Consider the following 8,918-nt stretch of genomic DNA (forward strand, 5'->3'; position numbering starts at 1 on the left):
AATTCAGAGCCTGTTCCAGTTCAGGAGCTCTCAGAGCTCATTAAGGAATTCACTCCAGTCTGGGAGCTCACAGGGACCATTGCGGATCAATCGGCCTGTCCTGTGGCAGCCATCGAGGCTGGTACTAAACTCTCTCTGCTCTTGTTTACAGTTTTCCCTGAGTCGCTAAGAGGATTTTCTGTCCCACCAGTGTTGCCTGGCAGGATTCTGGCTCTGCTCTGGTTGCCCGCCTGGGTTCCTGTTTGGCAGGAGCCTCACTGGCTCCATCCTGGCTATCTGCTGGGCTTCCTGTGTGGTTGGGGCCTTGCTGGTTCATCCTGCCGGTCCCGTCTTGGCCTTTCACCCTGCCGGTTTGTGCTCATGCCCTGGTCTATCTCTGTCCCTTGGCCCCCTTCCATTGTATGGTCCTGGCCCGCCGTCCCTCCCCCTGGTCCGCCTCAATTCCACCTCCCTCCTGAACTTTTGTGTTCTGGTGGAGCATCTGGTATCCGCTCCGTAGAGGGGGGGTAATGTCACAGTGTCTGGTTGTGGTGCCCTGGACTGGCCACTTGAGGGCGCTCTTCCTGTATCATGTTTTGAACTCCGTTTCCCATAGTCCTTTGCTTTGTCGTTTTGTTCTGATCGTTATCACCTGTTGGCAATTTACTCATCATTTCATCACTACTTATAGCATGCTCTCACTGTCTGTCTTTGCTGCAGTATAGTTTGAGTTACGTCGCATTTTCTGTTCCCTGTGTTTTGAATTTACCTTTTTGCCTAGTTTTTAAAAAAAAATGTTTTTTATTCTGTTTTGGGTTATTTTAATAAACTTACTGCACATGGATCTAATCTTGTTTTCTCCTGGCATTCTGTGACAGAAATAAACATGAATGAAGACCAGAGCGTATTCTATTTCAATTGCGGAAAGAAGTCCATATACACACTTTATCAAGTTTAAGTCCACTGACGTTAATCTACTCTCCTATCTGATTTGTTTGTCGGGCAAGATGGCGGATTCAGCATCATGATTGGTCAGAAGACCTGTCAATCAAGCTCTTTGCGAACAGTCAATTATATGGTGTGATACTATGTCCCAAAGCAAGCCTACTCTGCTACTACACACTCAAAAGTGTACATACTTTAAGGACGTAGTATAAGTAGGCACAATAGGATGCAGCATGAGTCTGGTTTCACCCCCAATTTTTTTTTTTTCTCCATTTTTGTCACTAATGGAGTTTGTTCTTTGTCAGTCACCAACTAGCTTGCTTAGTTGGCAATATTATTGACTTGACTGCATGATCACATCGGATGAGTCAAGTCACCATTATTTATATAGCGCTTTATACAATACAGATTGTGTCACACCAGCTTCACAATGTCAAACAGGAAAACAGTGTATCAATAATGCAAGAGGATGATAACAGTCATTTTTCCAGTTAAAGTCAGTTCATTGATGGTTCAGTGATGTCATCATCCAGTTCAGCTCTCTTCCAATAATGTTTGTGCAGTCATTCAAGTGTCCCCAACTAAAGCTGGCCACACACACTAGGCGATTTTCAAATCTTAACCGATTTTAAAACCATGGGAGACCACAGAGGACTCATCTGGTTCCTGTGGTTTTGTCCCGGTGGCCGTCTAGGAGACAAGGTCCGCACTGGGGATCTGTCTCGGGGGTGCATCTAGTTGTCCTGGTCTCTGCTGACATTCAGGGCTGTAGAGGTCATCTCTAGGTGCTGATCCACCATCTGGGCTGGATACGGACTGGATCCGGGTGACTGCAGTGACCATCTGTTCTGGATACAGTCTGGATCTGGTGGCTATAGTGACCTCGGAATAAGAATGAGACAGACTAATATTAGCATAGGTGCTATTCTTCTTACGATGTAACAAGTACATTGTGTGTTACCTAATTAATGCAGCCTAACAATCCTTTACTGGATTTGAATGATTGAAATGTGAAATGTATTAATGGCAGGTTAAAAAGATTGGTTTTTAAGCTAAATTTAAACTGACAGATTGCTCCAGAGTTTGGGCGCTAAATAGGAAAAGGATCTGTCGCCCGCAGTTGATTTTGATATTCTAGGTATTATCAAATGGCCAGAGTTTTGAGATCATAATGGATGTGAAGGACTATAATGTGATAAGAGCTCGCTCAACTACTGAGGTGCTAAACCATTCAGGGCTTTAAAAGGTAATTAGCAAGATTTTAAAATGTGTACCAGACTAATATGGTCATACTTCCTGGTTCTAGTAAGAACTCTAGCTGCTGCATTTTGAACCAGCTGGAGTTTGCTTATTAAGTGTGCAGAACAACCACCCAATAAAGCATTACAATAATCTAACCTTGAGGTCATGAACGCATGAATGAAAGTTTCTGCATTTGACATTAAGAGCATAGGTCGCAATTTAGATATATTTTTGAGATGGAAAAAAGCAGTTTTACAAATGTTAGAAACGTGGCTTTCGAAGGAAGGATTTCTATCAAATAGCACAACTAGGTTCCTAACTGATGACGAAGAATTGACAGAGCAGCCATCAAGTGTTGGACAGTGTTCTAGGTTATTACATGCGGAGGTTTTAGGTCCGATCATTAACACTTGTTTTTTCAGAATTTAGCAGTAAGAAATTACTCGTCATCCAGTTTTTTATATCGACTATGCATTCTGTTACTTTTTTCAAATTGGTATGTTTCACCAGGGCGTGAAGAAATATAGAGCTGAGTATCATCAGCATAACAGTGAAAGCTAACACTGTGTTTCCTGATGATATCTCCCAAGGGTAACATGAAAAGCGTGAAGAGTAACAGCCCTAGTACTGAGCCTTGAGGTACTCCATACTGCACTTGTGATCGATATGATACCTCTTCATTCACTGCTACGAATTGATGGTGGTAAGAGAAGTACTATTTGAACCATGCTAATGCACTTCCACTAATGCCAACAAAGTTTTCTAGTCTATTCAAAAGAATGTTGTGGTCGACAGTGTCGAACACAGCGCTGAGACCCAGTAACACTAATAGAGAGATACAACCACGATCAGATGATAAGAGCAGGCCATTTGTAACTCTAATGAGAGCAGTCTCAGTACTATGATTCGGTCTAAATCCTGACTGGAAATCCTCAATGATACCATTTTTCTATAAGAAGGGATATAATTGTGTGGATACTACCTTTTCTAGTGTCTTTGAAATAAAAGGGAGATTCGAGATCGGTCTGTAATTAACTAGTTCTTTGGGGTCAAGTTGTGTTTTTTTAATGAGAGACTTAATAACAGCCAGTTTTAAGGTTTTGGGGACATATCCTAATGACTGATGAATTAATAATAGTCAGAAGAGGATCTATGACTTTTGGGAGTGTAGCCAATTGACATCTGAGTGTAACTTTTTTTTTTCTTTTGTAAAGAGAAATGTTTCATGAGTTAACTTCAGCAAAACTTGCAATTAATGTTTTATTTTCAATGGTTCCAAGAATTCCTATGATTTGTTGTAGCCGTGGGGCCTTAATTAGTGGGACACGGAAGGAAAATGTATCACTTCCCTTTTAAGCGCACGTGCTTAGACGCATGGTGTATGCAAACAGGGAAGCAGAGTGATGAGAGAGTGGGCCTTCCGATGTCTGTCTGTGTACATTAATTTTGCCTCACTACTCTGTTTAAAGGAATAAATTCAGTGTATCCATCATCCCATTCATAGTGTGATCGTGTTTCTGTGGTGTCCGGAGATTACCATTTGAAGTCTGCTACAGAAGCACCTCTTTTAGGAGCTTAGATGGAATAGGGTCTAAAGCCGGGCATACACTGTTCGATTTTTGTCAGATTCTGAGCTGAATTCTGACTTGTGAATTCTGACTCTTTTATGAGCCAGGCCGAATTTCAGCTTTGTCGTGCGTCGTTTGTGGTGCAGTGTTCGTGCAGTGTACAGGGGGAAACCAGAAGCGATAAGTCTCTCCCAACAGGCAATCGGATGGTCGGATGAATTTCTGACATGTGAAGGTATCGCACAGTTGAAGCAGAGCTACGAACCGACTGCCCTAAACTCAGTGCTTTTTCCCTCACTGCGCCTGCGCGAAAATAGAACTTTAATCATTTAATCTTTAATGCAGCAAAAAAGAAAATGAAAAGAGATCTTTTGATAAAATAATGTTATCACGGGAAATGTGAACCATTGTCCATCATTTTGCAATTAGTGATAAAGATAAACACGTCGCAAAATTATAAATATTTCAGTTTTAAACCATGAAGGCGAGCCAGTGTATGCCACACAAACAGTTTGCAAACTGCATGAGCGTTATGCCCGTGAAGAAGTTTTAAACTCCAGTCAATTCATTAAGCTACAGAAAGTGAAAGTAAAAACTGACTGAGCTTTCGGTATCTGACGCTGCATTAACGGCACATATTCTCTCAGAGGAGACGAGAAATATTGAGTTATTTTATTTTCTAAAAAAAATCTCTTATGGCTGATATACGAAGAGAAAAAACAACAACAACAGAATTGAAGTATTTTGTGTTAAACAAGTTGTTTTTGAAATGTCTGTCTGTAGGCTAATAAAGGTCTTATTTTGATGACTGATTATTACAGTGTTCGGACATAGGCTACTTTAGTCGGAATTTTAATTATAGGCCTATTCATGGTGTAATATATCTAAATGTTTTAAATAATTTTCAATGAGGAGTAAGCTAATTTAATCATTTATTGTCCGTGTGGCAGTTGTGCGATAAAGAGCTATAAAATTATTGTGGGGCAAATGAATTGTAGTAGACCTATTAATTTAATAATAAAAGTAACATAATAATAATAATAATGATAATAGCAATTGTTATAATTTAATACATTATTTGGAAATGACAAATCCTCTCGATATCACCTGTTTTTTTGTTTTTTTTTAGATATCTCTGGCTGTTGTCCATATAAACAGTGTCATCGTCTGTGCATTTCGAGTATTTCACACGTATAGTGTGAGCACATGAATCGTGCTTGACAATCGGACCATACAGTGTGAGCACGTAAATCGTGAGCTTTGACTTTACATCGCATGCGACCTGCTCTTACAGTGCGAGTTGGTACCTTGATGGAATTGCACAGAAATCGCACAGTGTATGCCCGGCCTAACATACATGCTGTTGGTTTAGATCAGAGGTGTCCAAACTCAGTCCTGGAGGGCCACTGTCCTGCAGAGTTTAGCTCCAACTTGCCTTGAAACACCTGCCTCGAAGTTGGTTTAGATGATTTAACAAGTTTATAGAATTCTTCCTCTCCAATAGTAAAGAATGAGTGGAATTGTTCCTCAGGGGATCTTTATCGCACTGATGCGATACTGTAGTTGACGGCTGCAAGGTTACAATTTTGTCTCTAATAGTATCGATCTTAGAAGGAAAGTAGTTTATAAAGTCATACTGCTGTGCTATTGGGAAATGTCAACCGTTAATTTAGCCACTGTATTTAATAAATACCTGGGGTTATGTTAGTTTTCTTCTGAAAGAGCCAGCTGCGCTCCATTTTCCGGGCTGCTTTCTTTAGGGTGCGAGTGTGCTCATTATACCACAGTGTCAGACTGTTTTCCTTAAACGTAAAGGAGCAACCGTATCTAAAATGCTAGAAAAGAGAGAGTCCATAGTTTTGGTTACATCATGTTGTTCTGAGCTATTGAATATGCTGAGAAATTTAAATAAATCAGGAAGATTACTTAAAGCAGTCTTTTGTGGAAGTGATGATTCTACCATACTTGTAACAATGAGTAGAACTTGCAATTTTAGCTATATGGAGTTTGCACAAAACTAGATAATGATCGGAGATATCGCTTTGACTGCAGCTTTACTGTCAAATAGCACACCTAAGTTCCTAACTGATAACAAAGAATTGAGAGCAGCCATCAAGTGTTAGTGTTCAAGGATATTACATGCTGAAGGACTTTGGTCCAGTAATTAAAGCCTCTGTATTTTTCAGAATTTAGCAGAACTAAACTAATGATTTCTCAAGAGCAGATTTAAACTCGTTCCATAACTGATGGACTTTAGACCGTTATTGAACCACACTGGAATCAACAATGAACAGTGTTCAACTGATTGATTACAATTGTCTTTTAGAGCTGCTTTACAACAGATCTAAATTCAGTTTACCTCAAATCAACAAATCCTTTTATCACTGTAAAGCTACTTTTATAAAGCAGTATATAAAAGGTTACTTAACTAAACCTGAAGAAAATTGACAACACTCAGAACACACAATTCCTGCAGGCTCAACGTGTCAGAACAGATCATTTTTGCAGGTTAGCAGTGGGTATGCAAATCTGCATTTTTCAAATAAACAATGTTACCACTTTTTGGGTTCATTAGTGACAAGAACTGCTTTAAATCACAGATGAAGTCTTGCAAGTAGGTGTCTACATTTAGGCAGAATTAGTAACAACGTTCCAGAAGTGATCCACCATTTATATAGAGAGAAAAAAAAAAAAAATAAACAAACCACACCATTAGGAGAAAGCATTAAAGCAGCTCTACAAACCTCTTAGCACTCAAATTCTGGATAAAGTAACATGAAATGTACACAGAACAAACCATTAAAACACTTTTTTTTATTTTTTTTATTTAGTTACTAAAGAACACGTTGGACATCAGCACCTAAAATCATTCATCAGAAGGACTCCAGGTGCAGTTAGCAGAACCGGACGCCGCATCCTGGCTCAAGGTGGCGTTAGCAGAATCGGACGCCGCATCCTGGCTCAAGGTGGCGTTAGCAGAGGTTCACTTTCTGGCCAGAGAATAACTTCCTTCTGACTGACCATGCATCCCAATGTTCATACTATCCATCCTAAATAGTATGTGAGATGAGAATAAGTGTTTCCCAAAGCATAGTATGTTGACCAGCCCATGGTAAAAAAAAATATTTATTTAATGTTATCTGAGTTATATTTCAACTGCATCAACTATGTCAACTTTTATAAACATTCATTTGGCCATTAACTTTTAAATGCATCATAAAAAAATATGAGCAGTGTTCTTTGTTCTCAGATCCAAGTCTAGTAGATCAACATGCTATTTCTTTTCTCTCCAATACGGTAGGAAGTTAAATTAAATGAAATGTGGAGGATATTAACTGTGATGAGATGATTGATAGGCCAGTTTACAGACATAGGGTGCGTGTAACTATGCGAAAGAGCGGTCCGTTAAAAATTTTATTTTATGACGCGATAGTATGCCCCAAAGCTTGCCTACTCTTCTACTACACACTCAAATGTGTGTATTTTTCTTTACCAAAAGAGTACATACTTTAGGGAATGGTATAATTAGGCACATTGGGATGCAGCATGAGTCTGGTTTTATCCTGTTTTCCCCCCTCCATTTCTGTCACAAATGGAGTCTGTTTCTTGATTGTGTCACCTTCTAACTTGCTTAGTGGGCAATATTATTGAAGTGACTGCATGGTCACATTGGATGAGAACTGAACTGAGCTGATGATGACATCACTGTTTTCTCCAGAGCTGCTTTACTGCTTAATTAAACTCATTCCATACTTGATGGCCTTTACACAGTTATTGAACCACACTGGATCAACAATGAACTAATTTCAACAGAATAATGATTGTTTACTATTGTCTTTTAGAGCTGCTTTACAACAAAACTGAATTCTGTTTGCATCAACGAATAATTTTCTTATCACAGCTTCTTTGAAACAATCTGTATTGTGCAAAGCAGTATATAAAGGTGACTTGACTAAATTGTCACACTTTAAATTGTAAAAAGACACCAAAATTTACCATGCACACAATTCCTGCAAGCTTGACATGTTAGGATGGATCATTGTTGCAGTCTAGCAATGGGTATGCAAATCTGCATTTCTCAAATAAACAAATGTGTCCAAAATTTGGATTCATATATTAGTGACTGCAAGAACTAGCACTAAATCACTTGAAGACCGAAGCCTTGTCCAAATACCCACACTTGCGGTCTTTGCACTTGTCCACTTGACTACTTATATGGCGTATTTCCTGTATTTGGCCAAGTGTTCAAGTGAGCATGAAGACCACAAGTGTGTGTCGAACTTTTCATTACCTGATGGGACACACTTGTAGTGTTGTAAAAATGCAAGTGTTTACATAGCTTTATTTTAATTTTAAATACTTTGTATTTTAAAATCAACTTCTAAATGTCTGTTCAGTAGTCCCTATAACATGACAATTTTAATTTGTGGTACTTCTAATTAAGTGATAAAAAGCAGTTGCAAATGTACATAATAAATATCACCACTACTCATCTTTGCACCAATAAAACGTAAAAACAATGTTTTTCTACCAAATTATATGTAATATCTAATTATTATATTAATATTTAACTTACATTGGAAAGGTTTCCGTGACCTCTCACGAGATCTCGGCAGAGAGTCTCATGATTTATTTCCACAACATGATGCATGATGGGATACACTAAGCCTCGAATAATGCTCCGGAGCGGAGTGCAATTTACGTCATCTGTTTTGACTTAACATGTGACAACTTTTACATATTAGATGTTCCATATGTTTGAAGTGTGTCACATGTTCCTAGATTTGGATGTGTGTTCTGTACGAGGTACTAAATAAACTTTAGAACCTTCTTGCGCACTTACTTCCTGTCGTGCGCACGCGCTCTCAAGTGGCCAAGACCGCAAGTGTGGGTATTTGGACAAGGGGTAAGTGTTGTAGGTGTGTTTCTACAATCACATTTAGGTGGAATAAATTAGCAACAGCAACATACAGGTGCATCTCAATAAATTAGAATGTCATGGAAAAGTGGAGCAGAGGACCAACAGAACCAGACAGTAGACCACCACGGCGTGGCAGAGGACCACCACGGCGGAGCAGAGGGAACAGGAAACCCTGTTACAGACCATGGCAGAGACTGTAACAACGAGAGAGCAGAGACAGACAACACAGACAGAACATTGGGGTTGATAGACAAGACTGAGCA

The 8,918-nt window shown here is 39.3% G+C and overlaps 1 long non-coding RNA gene across 1 annotated transcript in view; it reads left to right on the forward strand.

Moving 5' to 3' along the window:
- Positions 1-5,996: 5,996 nt before the first annotated feature.
- Positions 5,997-8,918, forward strand: part of LOC107576525 (uncharacterized) — a 4,620-nt gene continuing 1,698 nt past the window's right edge. Inside the window, exons 1-2 of the long non-coding RNA XR_001608068.1 lie at positions 5,997-6,715; positions 7,109-7,115. This is a non-coding gene — a long non-coding RNA (uncharacterized lncRNA). The remainder of the gene's footprint in view (positions 6,716-7,108; positions 7,116-8,918) is intronic.

This window comes from Sinocyclocheilus grahami, unplaced genomic scaffold, assembly GCF_001515645.1.
Source record: "Sinocyclocheilus grahami isolate Dianchi unplaced genomic scaffold, SAMN03320097.WGS_v1.1 scaffold3868.1, whole genome shotgun sequence".
Taxonomy (NCBI): Eukaryota; Metazoa; Chordata; class Actinopteri; order Cypriniformes; family Cyprinidae; genus Sinocyclocheilus; species Sinocyclocheilus grahami.